The sequence below is a fragment of the Thunnus maccoyii genome, chromosome 22 (genome assembly GCF_910596095.1).
Source record: "Thunnus maccoyii chromosome 22, fThuMac1.1, whole genome shotgun sequence".
Taxonomy (NCBI): domain Eukaryota; kingdom Metazoa; phylum Chordata; class Actinopteri; order Scombriformes; family Scombridae; genus Thunnus; species Thunnus maccoyii.
Window position 1 is genome coordinate 23,813,740 of NC_056554.1, and position 16,810 is coordinate 23,830,549.

A 16,810-nucleotide genomic window follows, 5' to 3' on the forward strand; every position below is an offset into this window, starting at 1 on the left:
GTACTGATAAAAGAGCAGTCTGCAGGACAAAGCTTGATCAGGTGGGAATGATCCATATTCTGCTGCCATGTTTCAGTCAAGAACATAAAGTCCAACTTTTCATTCAGAAATAAGTCATTCAGGATAAATGACTTATTACCAATAGATCGTGCATTGATGAAGGCCATCTTGACTGGAAACGGCGGAGCAGCAGAGGTGTTCCAGTGAGGGAGTGTGGCATGTAAACAGTCAGTCACGTGTAGAGGACTGTACAGCATGCTGTAAATGATCTGCTAGCATTCTGCTACCCAGCCTGTTTGGGTGGACTCCGTCTGATTTGAAGAGGGGGGAACGATTCCAGAACAGGTTGAAGTTGTCAATAAAGTCACTGTTGTGAGCTGTACAGGCGGACTGGAGCCAGGTGTGTAGACTGAGGAGTCTGCTGCGCTCTGATCTACGGGCAAATGTGGCAATTGGACCAGAGATAAAGATGGTTACTCCACAGCTACTTAGGAACTTGAAAAGGTCGTTAAAATCCTTTTTGGTCAGCTCAGACTGCTGACCAGCAGTGTCATTTGTCCCCACGTGGACTATGACTTGTTTGGTCGTTGACTAGTGAGCGTAGCAACCCCGGGAGCCTATCCAGGATGTCAGGGACCGTCGCTCCAGGAAAGCAGTGTGTGGCTGCATTGAAGAACCTGATGTTTCTGATTATGGAGTCCCCAACAATTAATGTGGTTGGAGAGAAGAGAGGACGAGGAGGTGGAAACTGTGGGCTTGTGTGGCTGGAGAGTGCAGGGTCTGTTTCCACACCTTGTGTTGCGGTCGCCGACTCAGGATGGGGTGTCCGGGCGGGCGAGCGTTGTGGCAAGGCAGCGACATCAGTCCTGAAACAGGACCTCTCCACCGGCCCGGGGCAGGGAGGACCACCAGAGAGTCTGGCTACTGCCTCTTTCAGCATCTTTATCTTGCAACGGGCAGAGGAGGTTGCTCCCCGAGCTGATGGTCGTTTATCTGACCTCGCAGAGGAATGGCACTCCGTGTGAACACTGCTAGTCACTGGTGGGGAAGAGGGTGCAGTGTCACCGGGCGCCGCTTTCGGTGATCCGTCGGATCCACTGGGGTCAGTCGGAGCCACTGGAGCATCGGCAGGAGCTGGGAAGTCGTCCAACAGGATCGCGTAGTGGTTGGAGAGTGTTAGGCGGGGTGGAGAGGCAGCCCTGTCTGAGCGCCTCTTGCGGCCGCGAGCCACCACCTCAGCCCACGACGAGTGATGGTTCGGCTTCGAGGAGGAGGAGTCCTTCTTCTGGAGCTCATCGGGAAGTCGTCAAATATCTTTAAGGTCAGCAATCTTTTTGTTTGCTTTCAGGAGTAGTACACTGTCCTCACCGGAGAAAGTTGGCATGGTTGTAAAATCCAAGAGTAAAAAATGGCTTAAAAGCTCTTAGTAAAAACCGACACTAGCTAGCTTAGTTACCAGGCTAAAAACAAAAACAAAACCTGGCTAAACTAGTGGCGGTCTGGAGTCAGCAGCCGGGTCGTGTAGTTAAAAATCGAAGCATCTGATGATTAAAACCTTTATACTGGGTTAAAACACGTACATAAAGTGACAGTGATCCAAAAAGTGTGTCATAAAATTCAGGCTTAAAACAGACTTAAAACTGGTTAAAATGTCTGCAGCTCACAGCACACAGCATACACCAGGTCAACATCCAGGTCACATAGACACAGACATAGACACCTGTAGGACAGTGTGTTACTGAGCTCAAACTAGACTTGTTGAGCATCATTTCACTTTGATACAACACCAACTTCTGACCACTTGATTAGTTTTATTGTGTTATTTGTAAACATATTTTGTTGTGCTGTGTCCTGTTCAGACAGTCGGCTTTAACAGAACTTTCTTGGTGGAAAGTAAAAATTTTCATTACAAGAAACTATTGTGTATTTGCAGAGATTACACAAGTGGAAAGACAAAAATGAAAACAAGAAATAGTTTCATCATATATGGTTTGTCTCATTTTTAACTCATTGATGGTCTAATTATCTCAGTATTTGTGATTTGACTCCTTTTTCCACTGATTGGTGGCTCTAGTACTTTTTGTTATTTCACGTTGTGAGATTGATGTGTGATGAAAGTCTATGACTAACATTTCACTTACAATAAATGAAGAGAATTCAATACCTTCTTTTGCAAGATTTTATTTTACAGTGCACTTTTCTACCAGATGTGCATCATGCAACACTGAATTGGAATCACTGAATGACACAAATTGTCTGATATAGAGTCAACATGAAGGACTTAACATAGAAACTAAATTTAAGATGATTTAAAATATTCCTTCTAATATTGAATTGTAAAGCCATCTGGACATTGCTGTCTCCCTTCCTTCCATTTTATCTTAACATTACATCACTTCTCGTTTGTTTCTGACTAAAGTCTTAATTTAAACATCTGTGAGAGACGCTTGTCAGACAATCACGGACATCACAGAAAACAAATAATGTTTGTATTTTTCTTGGGATGATTTCTTTCAGTGATATTTTTGTATGATGTAGGATTTATTGTAAATGAGTTAAACAGCATAAAATGTAAATATTATAGAAGAAAATGAAACGCTAACTGAAAATATCCAAACATCCAATCGTTAATCATTATCCCTGCTAACACCTGATATGTCCATTGATTAGTCATAAAATATGAGCTTCTTAGACTGAATTATCTATCATTTGTGGTCCAAAATAGCATCTTAGCTCAACTTTTAATTTTTAATTTTTTTTTTTTTTATTTGAAGCTTCAAATTATATTCAATGTATAACAGTTTAACTGTATTTGTGACCTTCAGTTATCATGTGCTGTTAGTGTTCAGTAAGTCATGTTTTTTCTGTGTTTAATCTTTCCAGGTTGGACTCACACACTCCTACTTATTGAATCATCATCATGGAATTATGTATTTTTCTTGTGATATTATTTATGTCTTGGTTACTATGGAAACGTACGTTACAGTATTTTGATTATGGTTATATATACCTATACTTCAGATTACATATTTAAAATATGCTGATATTTTAATAGGAATACATCATATTTACATCAATGTAATTCTTTTAATCGTGTCTGTTTAAAAGAAGCAATGGTTTAATATGTTGCTACTGTATAACTGACTTAAGTGTCTTATTACTGTAACTGTAATGGAATTTTGTTTTAGTTTCTACTAAAATACTGTTGTGCTTCTGTGTTTTTCACATTCTGTTTTTCAAAAAAGAAGAGAAAGTTGATGTGGATGACAAAGAGGTGCAGCTTCAAATGAAAAGGCTGAAGAAAGAGACGGATCAACTTAAACTGCAGATGGAGAAGGTAAGAAAAGGAGAAGAAGAAGAAGAACAGAAAACCAACACAGGCCCAGTAGATATACAGAGAGGTCTGTAGATATACAGCAAATAACCCACTACCACATTATCTGTATATTGTTGTAAATAATAATATTTTCCATAATATGCTGTATTTGCACATTAAGTTGTCAGATATTTGAGAAACAGTTATATTATGTATGAAATATGTTATGTTACTTTAGGATCAGTCCAGCAGGTGAATAAAGAGTTTAAGATGTTTGCTGTTTAAGCCATTTTTTGTTGGTTTGTGTGTTTTTAAGGGGGTGACAGTTGGTTTTATTTTTCAGAACTCGAGAGATTTTTCACCTAAACATTGGATTAGCACCAAACACTGTTCTCAGCGCCCTCAGTGGATCACTCTCCTGTCACACTCTCACCTTCCTCGTCATCTTTCTTTTTATACAGACTTGTGGAGGTAAATCACATGCACACACAACAGTTACAACTCTCTGTTTGTTTTTGGCTTTATTAGATAGATAGATAGATAGATAGATAGATAGATAGATAGATAGATACACATTAGAGAGATGACAGGACACCTCATAACATGTGTGTTGTTACACATGGACAGGAAGTTGGAAGTTCAGTATTTGATAAAGTCACTAAAAAAGATATTATCTACCAATTGTCAGTATATTTGAAGCAATGTATATTCATATTTGGTTACTGCATATTTGTGTTTTGGACCTCACTGTGCTTTCATTTATTCTGTCTGCTGCTTTTAAAGGCGAGATGACCTCATTTAATTCATCACTGTTGAAGTCCAACACAGCACCATCAGGTAAATGAGTAGATAAACATTATTAACTGCTAACAGTATTGTTGGGCCTCAGACCATGAGGTCACACAGAGAAGGCCTACATGCAACCTGTGAGGCCTGACCACAAGGTGCTTTGTTCCTTTGTTTCCCCCGAGACAAAGGAATAGCGCCAAAATGCTGCTTACAGACAATGGGAGTCCATTGCAAACTCCACTTCCAAGGATGCTTTGCGATTTTCACACCTCAGCAGGGAACAGTCAACATACAGTCTCATTGGCGGAGATGCTCCTGCACAGCGGAGCGTCCTGATGACACAGACATGACATCACCGCCCCTTTTAAAAACTGAACGTGCCCTGAAGCACACGCCTTTCACATGTCACTGAGCTAGGGGTAACTCCTGTTCCTCTGTGAGTCAGCTGACTAAAGGGGGTACCCCACGCATGTGTTTTCCCCTCATCGAAGACTCCCCTCGCCGGACGAGACGAGACTTCGCTCGTGCTCACCCGAACACATTCCCGGATCCGAGAGAGACCGCTGCTTCAACCAGCGTCCTCAAATTCCCTCAAGAAGGAAGAAATGCTCCGCTCTTCTTCACCAAGTCGACTCTGCTGTTCTCTCCGCCACGCCGTTGAGAGTCAGCTGCCGTGCTTTTCGCCGACCATGCGAGAACGGCCACCGTCTGCATCCGAGCCCAGGACAAAGCTGGACATAACGACGGACTACACACACACCCTGCTCGCTTTCTGAAGCGACCAAGTAAGAGGCATAAGTCTGGGCAGAGGCAGTGTTAGTTGTGTGTTCTTATCAGCATCAGTTGCTGTTGTTTAGCATTTAGCTTTTAGCTTTATTGCTATTGTTTGTTGTGCTGTTGACGGACCGCCGAGTCCATTTTTCCTGCTCTACTCTTAGGAGTATTTTAAGTTTGCTGCCTGTTTAGTTGTGTTCACCACGCTAGACTGTTTTGTGTTTGTCCCGTTCGGGACTACTGCTGTGTTTGTGCCATCGTGAGTCAGGAAAGTAAGTTGCTTTCTCGATCAGAAACCAGACCACATGTGTTACAGACTGCCGTCCGTACGTGCACTGTCTGTGGACAAAGGAACCGCTTCTCTTCCTCTCACAATCGCTTTCTCTCCTTCCTCCCTCTCTCTTCTGACTAACACATACACGTGCGCGCACACACACATACACGCACCGACATCTTTTTGCACATCTGATGGTCAGATAACGTCGGACAACACTTCGCTTTGTCTTTCCTTATCCGCCATCAGACACGTGTGTTTTTCTGAGAAGTGGGTGAGTGCGAGACGCCGACCACCAGACGGCGCCATCTTGCTTCTGTCTAACCAAGACACTGCCATACTTCTGCCATCCGGTTCTCGCGCGACATGACTTCCTCCCATAGTCAAGTCCGCATCGCAGACCGACGACGTCATCACGTCAGGCCAAGTCGCCATCTTGTCACACACACACACACACACACACACACACACACACACACACACACACACACACACACATGCATTCACCTGCATGTGTCCAACCCTGTGCATAGCTGTTGTGTTTTGTTTGGTAGGATTAGATTTTAGAATAGTCGTTTACTGAATGAAGCATTTGTTAACTGTGTTAATTTTGCTAAGTTTAATAAGCACTGCTATATCTTTAAAGAGAAGTTCTTTTGTCATTATTGTGTGTAACATATTGTGAAAAGTGGCTGATTGAAGGAGTCAGAGCTCGAACTCACCCTTCTTTGTTCACCCTTGAATGTTGATATCTCTCAGATATTAACATTCTAGGTGAACTCCCATTTATGAGGCTACCTTGTTTGGTTATTGGTCCCGGTTTCCGGGTGGTGCCCCGTATTTGTTAATTCATATTAATAATTAATTAATTGTCTTAATTAGTTAATTATCCTTGATAATTGATAATTATTGCAAATAATCAACTGTGTTCCTCACAGATCCAACAGTTGGTGCCCGAATTATTGATTAAGGTTAACAATATCTTATTTTCATAATTATCTATGATAATTATGAATTATTGCTAATAACCAAACGCACTACTGCCTGTCCCAACAGTATCAAGTGATTCTCTGAACTTCCATGTAATTACAAACTCTGTTTCAATTTCACATGACTCAGTCCTGCACAGTAATCAAGTGTTATAAGTTACTGATGATGACATGTACAGTTTCTGAGTTGTTATAAGTTACAAAACTCATTAAAGCCTGTGGAATTTAATCCATATCCAAAGTATGTGTGTTGATACAATGAGCAGGAACATAGACACTGTTAAGAAAATGAAGTATATCTCCTTGACAAATGTTCTTAACAATGTTAAGAAAATATACATGTTTCTATGGGCTACAATAACTCCAAAATATGACTTTTAGCTTTGATTGTGAACATTAAAACAAACAACTTGCTGTCTTAAAGCACATTAACTTTCCTCTGACTGCTCCTGGTGTTCTAAATGATCTGTTTGTTCTGTATTTTATCATTTCGGCCGATCCAGCTGGTCTCTTATTTCTTTCACCTCGGCTGTCTTTTATTCCGCCTTGGTTTTTGCCCTTATGGTTATTGTCGCATTTATTCTGTTTGCTTGTTACATACTGAAATGTAAAGGTAAGACACAACTATTTGATTTTTTTGATGTTTTGATTTGCATGAAGTCAAAAGTCAGGAAGTGGATAAATAGAACAGTTATATATTAAATTTTACTCATATCAATCAATTGCACGCTTCATATCATTTAATATCTTCTTATAGGTGTAGTGTACTTGATTTGTTGTCATTTTAATGGGTGTCTGTTTAATTACTCCAATTTTAATTGGTATCTATTTTTTGAATATGAGAGTTTATGTTATTTTAGTAAATTATTGCAAAACATTTGACTGACTTTAAAAAAATGACACTGGAGTTCTTGACATCTTGCTTTTGAAGTCGGTTCCCAGTAAGACAACCTCCAGACAATCATATCTTTCCAGAATAAGTAAAACTTTGCTTCCAAAAGAGAGAAGAAAGACAGTTGTGAGAAAAAAGCCATCATCATCAAGGAAACATTATACTAGTTAACTTGTTGATTAATTAAGCAGCATCTTCCTCAGGTTCAGAATCAGACATGGAGAGAGGATTATTAGAAGATCCCTCAACATCTGCTCCTGGGTATGGGACAGGAGGTGAGCTCACAAAGTGGTTATTAAAAGTGATTTCATGCAGTCATTTGCAACACTACAATGACATAGTCTGTTTTAATGTACAATATAGTATATAATTACATTTTTTGTGAGGAATATTAAGAGGCTAACTTTGATCTTGTATACTTTCTGATCCTTGTTCCATTTTTGTAGTATTGTTGGTATGGATGATCTCTGTGTATTTTAGTCCTGTTAAGACAGCTGGCTTTGTTTTTGTAGCAATCCTTTCTTTGTACACATTGAGATGTAAGTCACAACTCATATGTACATGCCTTGTTAGTGATGAAAGCTTTCATTACTACACAAGCCACCATATAAGATTACCTCTGATTACAGAAAACTCAACACAACTCATACATTCTTCCACAAGCCGTTTATGTTACACTGTGAAATGAAATGAATACTATATATACACAAATACATTTATATTGAATCAAATTACCACAAAGTAATGGACACACAGGAAGACACAATACACAATCAATACACAAGGAGTCAAGGTAAAGGGGTAGGTAGGGAGCACAGCTCATTCTTGCTCTGAGGCTCTCTCCTCACTCTAAAAACTATTTTTAGTTATTTTATCCTTCATTGTCTTCTTCAATTATATACTATTTCTTGACAAAAGGTGTCACACTACAAGTGATGGATACAATGAAGGCACAGTTACAGAGGGAAGAAGAAGAAAGGAGAGATGTGATGATGAAACAGATGAAAGAAAAGGATGACAAAAAGTTGGGTGAGTCTGACTCAACAGATCAGACTAAACTGATCATGTTACTGTAGTATGTGTTTATTTGTCAGTGTTTATTGTGCAAAGGAAAAAGATTTGTTGTATTACATGTTGAATTCTGTTCACATGCTGTAAATTTGCTCAAAATGTTGTGAATAGTTTGTGCAGTAGTAGTAATATGTTTTAAAAATGCTGCTGTTGTTAATTTGTGACAGATTTAGAGAAGAAAGCCAGCGTGATTGATACACTAAAGGAACAGAAGAAGTTACTTGAGAACCAGAAACATCTACTGAAGTCACAACTGGAGGAGGTGGAGAGAAAGAAGACGGAGAACAAGGAGAAGCTTCTGTCAGTGGAGAACAAAATAACCGAGGCTAAGAAAGAAAAGAAAGATAAAGGGGAACTATTAAAAGAAAAAGAAAATCTAACAGATGTCAAATGGAAACTAGAAGAGCAAAAGACAACCTTGAAGAAACTAAAGCTGAATGTGGAGCAGCTACAGCAGATAATAGATGCTTTAGCTGATGGTGACCAAGTACAATAAGAGGCTGTTTACACTTGGTTTTACAATGTGTTTTGGTGATCTGAACACAAGTAGACAGCCGAGACACATTCACACCTGTGTCTATCATGTGTCTCCAGCTGACCACTTGTGTTCAGTTTGTTACTGCCTACATCACTTCTGCTAGAAGGTCAAAGGGCACGGTGCACAGTTATTATGTCAGTCTGTTGACAGACAAGCACCAGATTTGTTTCGCACGGGCTAGCTGAGAAAACAAAATGGGCCTATAAATGAATATGTGCATAGAAATGTTCTTATTTTGCACACAAAATAAGAGTGTATGCAAAATTACTGTCAGATTCATGACACATGCCCACCAGCCAACTTTGTTCTTACCACCGTGTGTATGTTAGTGAATCAGTCATTCTAAATTGACAGGCGCGTACCCACTATTGGTAATTATCATTCTACCATACTTTGCTGAACTGCTGTCTATTGTCTGTATTGACTTTGGCTGTGTAGTTATTGTTGGTGATTTTAACATCCATGTTGACAACCCCCAGGACAGAGGGACTAAAGAACATGTGTTATGTTCTTGATAACTATGGACTGACCAAGCATGTGACGGAGCCCACACACAACAAGGGGAACACTCTGGACTTAATCATCTCTAAGGGTCTGAACGTTTCTAAGGTTGTCGTGACTGACGTTGCTCTCTCTGATCATTCCTGTGTTTTCTTTGAGAGTGCTATCTTCATGCACACAAATGTTCAAACAGAGGTAATCACAAAATGGTATATCACTGAAAACACCGGTGAAATATTTATTCAGACTTTCTCTTCCACACCTGCCCTCTCTTGGGTCTCGGTCAATGAGCTTGTAGATAATTTCAGTTTTAAAATTACAAACGTTATTGATGCCATTGCACCCACTAAGGTGAATGCTGTCTCTGGTAAGAAAAGGTCTCCATGGAGAAATGGCACACTGGTCAAAATGGAAAAAAGAGAGTGTCGAAAAGCTGAATGCAGATGGCGAAAAATAAATCTCCAGGTTCATTATGACATCTACAAAGAGAGACTTCACATTTATAATTTGGAACTGAGAAATGCAAGGCAGTCCTTCTTCTCTGAAATCATTGCCAAAAATAATAATGATGCACGTGCCTTATTTGCTTCTGTCGACAGAGTAACAAATCCTCCTGTGTCAGTAGTCTCTGAACTTCTGTCCACCAAGGCCTGCAACAAATTTGCCTCATTCTTCACTGACAAAATTCAGAAAATTAGACAAGCAGTCAGTGCCTCCATATCACGTACAGGATATGCATTGTCCATGTGTCCACCTAAAATCAATTTGAGTAATATGACACAATTCCATCCAATCAACCATAAAAACCTGGAGGACATTATACAACATCTGAAATCCTCCTCCAGCTGCCTTGATATTCTGCCTACAGGCTTTTTCAAAACTGTTTCAAATTGCATGGCCTCAGATCTTCTACAGATTGTCCACACATCTCTTCTCTCAGGTGTCTTCCCACAGGCCCTGAAAACTGCCGTCATCAAGCCACTCTTAAAAAAGAACACTCTAGACACTTCACTTATGAGCAACTATAGGCCCATATCAAACCTCTCATTTTTAAGTAAGATCATTGAAAAAGCTGTTTTTCAACAGCTGAACAACTTTGTGGCACTAAAGAACTGTTTTGATGCCTTCCAGTCAGGATTTCGACCACACCACAGCACTGAGACTGCTCTTGTTAAGGTCTTCAATGACATACACCTGAACACTGACAGTGGCAGAATTACAGTATTAGTATTACTGGATCTCAGTGCCGCATTTGACACTGTTGACCACAACATATTACTAGACAGACTGGAAAACTGGTTTAGACTTTCTGGCTAAACTGGTTTGAATCCTACTTAAAGGACAGGGACTACTTTGTGTCTATAGGTAGTTACATCTGAGCAGACAAAAATGACATGCAGAGTTCCCCAAGGCTCCATTCTGGGGCCTCTTCTGTTCAACATCTACATGCTCCCACTTGCTCAGATTATGGAAAACAACAAAATATGCTACCACAGTTAGGCGGATGACACACAAATTTACATGACCATATCACCAGGGGACTATGGTCCAATACAAGCACTGAGTAAGTGCATTGAACAAATCAATGATTGGATGTGCCAGAATTTTCTTCAATTAAACCAAGACAAAACTGAAGTAATTGTTTTTGGAGTCAAGGAAGAACGTTTAAAAGTCAGCACTCAGCTTCAATCGACAAACTACAAACCAAGCCAGAAATCTTGGTGTAGTCATGGACTCAGACCTGAATTTCAACAGCCACATTAAGACAATTACAAAGTCAGCCTACTATCACCTGAAGAATATAGAAGAATTAAAGGACTTATGTCTCAGCAGGATTTGGAAAATTTTTTCCATGCATTTATTTTCAGCAGACTTGACTACTGTAACACTGTCTTCACAGGTCCCCCCTAAAAAATCCATCAGACAGTTGCAGCTGATTCAGAACGCTGCTGCTCGAGTCCTCACTAAGACCAAGAAAGTGGATCATATAATTCCAGTTCTCAGATCTTTACACTGCCTTCCTGTCTGTCAAAGAATTGACTTTAAGATATTGCTGTTGGTTTATAAAGCACTGAATGGTTTAGGGCCAAAATACATCTCTGATCTGCTACATTATGAACCATCCAGACCTCTCAGGTGGTCTGGGACAAGTCTGCTTTCTGTCCCCAGAGTAAAAACTAAACATGGAGAAGCAGCGTTCAGTTTTTATGCTCCTCATATGTGGAACAAACTCCCAGAAAACTGCAGGTCTGCTGCAACTCTCAGTTCTTTTAAATCACAGCTGAAGAGTTTTCTGTTTGCCTTTCATTAAACCACATTGAGGGTTAATATTTTACACTGCACTGTTACTTTTATTATCTTGTTCAATCTGTCTTATTCCCTTTTTAGCTTTTTTTATTTCCAAATTTAACACTTTTTAATTGTTTTTATATGTCTTTTTACTTGTGTTGCTTTTATATTCTGTTTTAATGCCTTGTCGCGGGTTCGCTTTCAAGGAGGTACCAATGATGGCTCAGACAACAAGAAAACTTCAGTGTGGTGATTTTTTATTCACACCAAGTTCCCAAACAAGAGTGATGGAGTGGCAAAAATATTTACAGTGCAGAAGTGGAAAAAACCAACAACAAAAAAAAAAATATTTACAAGACAGGTTTCACCGGACTTACACTGGCAGCTAGTCAGCCACATTGCTGCTCGGCCAAGAACCAAAAACCCAACAACCTTAAATGAGCAGAGCTCCCTTTATATACTCTTAGCCCCTCCCCCTGCAAACCAATTAACAAATTATAGCGTCCTATGGTCATATTCATTAACACAACAAACATAAATTCAGAAATCAATGATACACTTCACATAAAGGAAAAATGGCACTAATCGCCCTCCATACAGCTGTGGCCAAATACCCCGAACCAAACTAGAATAAATCACAAAATATCAGTCCATTCAATGTTAATGGTATAGTCCATGGTCACATGACCCTCTTACGCGTGCCACTAAGCGCTATTTATGGTGTGTCCAGGAAGTGTCTCAGTTTGGCCCGTGCCCGGAGGCAACCAGAGGCAGCGGCAACAGGTAAGTGTGTGTGTGTGTGTGTGTGTGTGTGTGTGTGTGTGTGTGTGTGTGTGTGTGTGTGTGTGTGTGTGTGTGTGTGTGTGTGTGTGTGTGTGTCTGTGTGTGTCGCGTCAGCGCCGAGTGTGCACCCTCGAACGCCTAGCGGGTAGAAAAGAGTCCGGGCAGTGGGGAAAAGTTTGTGGGAGTGCAGGACCGCGGGACACAAGTGCGAGCCTGCAAGAAACAGTTTTAACTAGAGCATGGCTCCGTAGGAACAGTGGGAGGGCTGCGCGCTGTGCGCTCCCGGCACCGGCGCTTTCTCTCCGGCCAAGAGAGAGAGAGAAACGTACGCCGGTTAGGGCATGACGGAGCGTTCACCGGCGCCCCGTCACATACCTGTTATGCTCCATGTAAAGCACTTTGAATTGCCTTGTTGTTGAAATGTGCGATACAGATAAACTTGCCTTGCCTTACCACACCCCCATTTCTCTATACAAGGAAAGCTCTGTTGGAGCAGTGCAGCAGTAGAGTGAACTGTCACTCATTGCAAAGAGGGCCGTGATGGTAAAAATGTAGAAAAACTTTACTGTTGATGAAATGCAAACAATAGTTTCAGAACCCTGTATACAGCCTGCATACCTATTGCACCACTACCACGCAGTACAACCGTAACAAAATAAAAAGTTGGTAAATGTATAGATCTGTGGAATTGATCTAAATAAATCTCTATTGCTGTGCGTATGCAAGGTCTAAGGCAGTTCTACATTTGTGAGTAAGAGTAAGAACAAATTCAGGTAAGAATCCTATATTTGCACTTAAAACTTTCATAGGTATGGTTTAAGCACAGATTTTTGTGTATGCACTGTTTGTGAATGAGGCCAAATATGAACACTAAATCATTAAAAAATACTTAATCAAATGTATCAGATGCAATTTGGTTCAGTTTTTTTTTTTTTTTCCTGACTACTGGTGGCAGTAACTTAAATGGACGTCTCCTTGTGAGATGTTTCTCAACCCTGTTTTATACACAACTGATTTTGCAATTGTAAATATGTTGAATAGGAAATGCAATGCTGACTTGATTATTTTTTTATGTTTTCAATACTATATATCAACAAAATGTAATAAATGTATCTATAAACTGTCTATGACCAATTAAATGTTCACTCCAGCGATTTTCCACTTCAGCGTGTGTTTCCAGGTGTTGGGGAGCGCTAATGCATTTGTTTAAAAAAAAGTAGTCTAAAGCTTTTTGTGTCTCCAGAGGGAGCTGTGTGAAATCTGATAAATTGCCTCAAGTGATGTCACTTCAGTCAGCATTAGTTGGGGCTGAAGACTACAAGTTTGACAAAAAATCTGGAGGTGTGGAGTTAGAAATAAGTGATGTTACCAGACCTCTTCAGCCTGCTCCTCATCTCTGCTGGAGTCTAACAGCTCCAGAATACATTAGCCGCTGATAAAATAACACGCCTGTTTCTGTAAAGTCGAGTGAAATTTAAGTTGAGTTGGTTTGTGGGTAATGTAGGCACCAGGTCTTAATAAGGAAGAATGTGTGAAATAAAAAAGATGATTCTTATTTTAAATAAAATTGTCCACTGTGAGTCTGACAATGTTATAGGAGTGCAATGTGAAATCTGTGGCGTACTCCTTTAAACAAAACTGCTAACCTTAACCTGAGATGCAATGATAGTCTCTGGCGTCACAGTAATGTGCTTTAAATGTCCAACTAAATAAAATACCACATTTCTATTGACAGTATAACTACATTTTACTTTCATTGTTACTTTTTAATTTAAAAAAAGAATTGTTCTTAGTTTTATATATATAGATATATAGATAGATTGATACATTTATATCGCTGTACTGACACACCTCTTTCAGGGAGTTATGTTAACTTATGGAGTAAACTGAGTGTCAACTGGCTAAAATTCTGTCGACAGTGAGGTCTGTGGATTATTCAGAGTGACTGGATCATTGTTCTAAGGCACTTTGACGCTGAGATTTTAAATTCATATTTGTAATGCTTCAAGCACCGCAAACAAAATTCAACTTCTGTTCATTGAGATGGTAGAGACAGATATCTGAAAACCAGGGCATATAAAAACTAATTTATTTGAAAGCCTATAGAACCATAGGTAAGTAAAAGTTCTCTTTATTTATCTAAGGAGACACTGAAAGCAAGCAACACTCACAGTTACCTACATGCACACCTGGAAGCTGCTGATCTATTAGCCAATAAGCAGCTCCACTTGGGCAGTTAGGAGTTGCTTTGCTTTAATCTGGCTTAAATGGATGTTATGGCTGCAGAAGACAGACAGGGAATCACAAGTTTGACACACCTTATCTCTTTACACGTGGCCGGGGTCAAAGTATTTTAAATCAGGACTTTGAAGCTACTTCTGTGTGGTGAGGCAGTCGTTGAGGAACACAACAGGTATGAGATTCTGAAAATTCAAAAATTCTTATCTCTTAATTCTTAACATTAGTGATGCTCTCAGTGACTTTTTATTTTACGGATTTTAATAATAATTTCATAATGGTCTGCGGTAAAAGCAGATCTGCCGTCACGATTAATGATTGTCTGTGTTTCTTAATGTGTTTGATATGCTAAGAGTCAAAATTGTAGTAATGTAAGAGATGTATTTTAATATATAACAAACTGCATATAACAATCATTTTGACATGTTTGTAATTTCCTGGACTGCAATGTAACTTAGAAGCCATGTTACCAATATAACATTTAACTCTTTGGAGAAAATGTAATTGAAACAAATTCTTATATCATAGAAGCTTTCTATTTCCAACTAGACTTCAAATATTTCCTCCATTTTGGAAAAAAAACAGCAGTGTCTATTTCTAAAACATTGGTTGCTTTATGTTCATGTACGGTATGAAAGTTATTCAAGCACTAAATTGGCATTTTATTGTTGGATATTGTAAACAGGAGGAACGATTGTGCAGACTGTTAATGTTTTACTTGCTTCACTGCAGCAGAGTGTGGACTTGTCTTTAGAAAGAAATTACCAACAGTTACAGGCAGCCATGTTAGGGAGAGACACCTATGAAAAAAGGTAACGCCTGCACACTTGCTCCAAGCCTCAAAAATTTAATGACAACATTTTTATCCTAGTTGGATCTTCATCAGGTCAAAATGTTTGAAAAATTGAGAATAAAACCCATTTTTATACATCATGCACATCTATAGGCTGGCAAGCTCTATGACGGCAGGTGTGGTTAACCATCCAAACCACCCAAGGTGATGAACATCCAAGACAATTAACAATTCAACTAAGTACATAGAAAAAATACATAAAAAGCAGTAATAAAAAGGCCATACTACAAAAATATCAAACATATATCTCATATATAAACGTATCAGGTTCATCATCACATATATCATTTGAAAGTTGTTGCACATTTAAGATCATCAGGAAGTTATTTCCTTTCGAGCAGGTTCTGGACCAGACTGGACCGGATGTCTCCACTTTAACAGTCAGTCTAGTTAGTATTGTCTTTAGGATTTAAGATTTTATAATCACCAAAAACAAGAGATACAATCATAACATTTAACTCTGTGGTATAAAACAGGTACTTGTTTTTTGTATTGCATACAAGTGTTGAATACAGTCGTGCTGCTTGTTTTGAAGATACTGTATATTATTATAATATATTTTTTTCATATTCCTTCACTGATGGTTGTATTGTCTCATTGGAAATGTAGCATACTCCCATCACTGTTTTTTAGTCTCCTTATATATTATTGCGCTTGTTGTTTTTGACTGTTGTGTGAAAAACTTAAAAGTTGATCAAAAATAAATGAAATAAAATAAATCCTTTGGTTTTTACCAGTAAAATGCAACTTAACGTTCTGTGGAGGTTTCTTGTAAACATACAACAGTTCTGTTTACATTCAGTGTTTCTCACCAAAACTTATTGTGTGTATCCTTTAGGTCTAAAAAAGCATTTATGAATTTCCTTCTCCATAAAACAGAGTGAATATTTCAAATTGTGTATTATTTACATCAATGTAGCTAGCAAGCCTCTTCTTCCTTGCTTTTGTTATGTTTCCCACACTTCTTTGTGTGTTACTGCCCCAATCCCAATCCTCTCCTAAAAACACTGCTCCATAGAACTACTAGTGATCAAAACTCCACAGGGTATCTTTAAAAGGGGCTTGACTGTTCTGTTTGTTCTTTTAATTAATTGAACTAAATTTATTTTTAATGTCCCATGCTGTTAATGTTGCTCAGTGCTGCTCTTACACTGCTTTTCATCATTCTTATAATGCTGCAATGCTCTGATGTGTCGGAGTCTAGCTGTAGTAATCAAGGTCACACCTACATCATCAATCATGTGAGGAGGACTTATTAATCTTGCTAACTTAACTTATTACTAATAATATTAAATTGTCATTAAATATTATTCAATGACAAATGTATATGCATAGTCGCATCATAATAACAATAGTATTACAATATTATGAGGTATTTCTATAATTTGGCATTAACAATAATTAGTCTCTAGGGGTCAGCATTACACTATGAATGTTCCGTGATGTAACCTGGACTATCTTGTTGAACAGTTGGTATCACTGTGTTGATTTGCTTTTATTTGA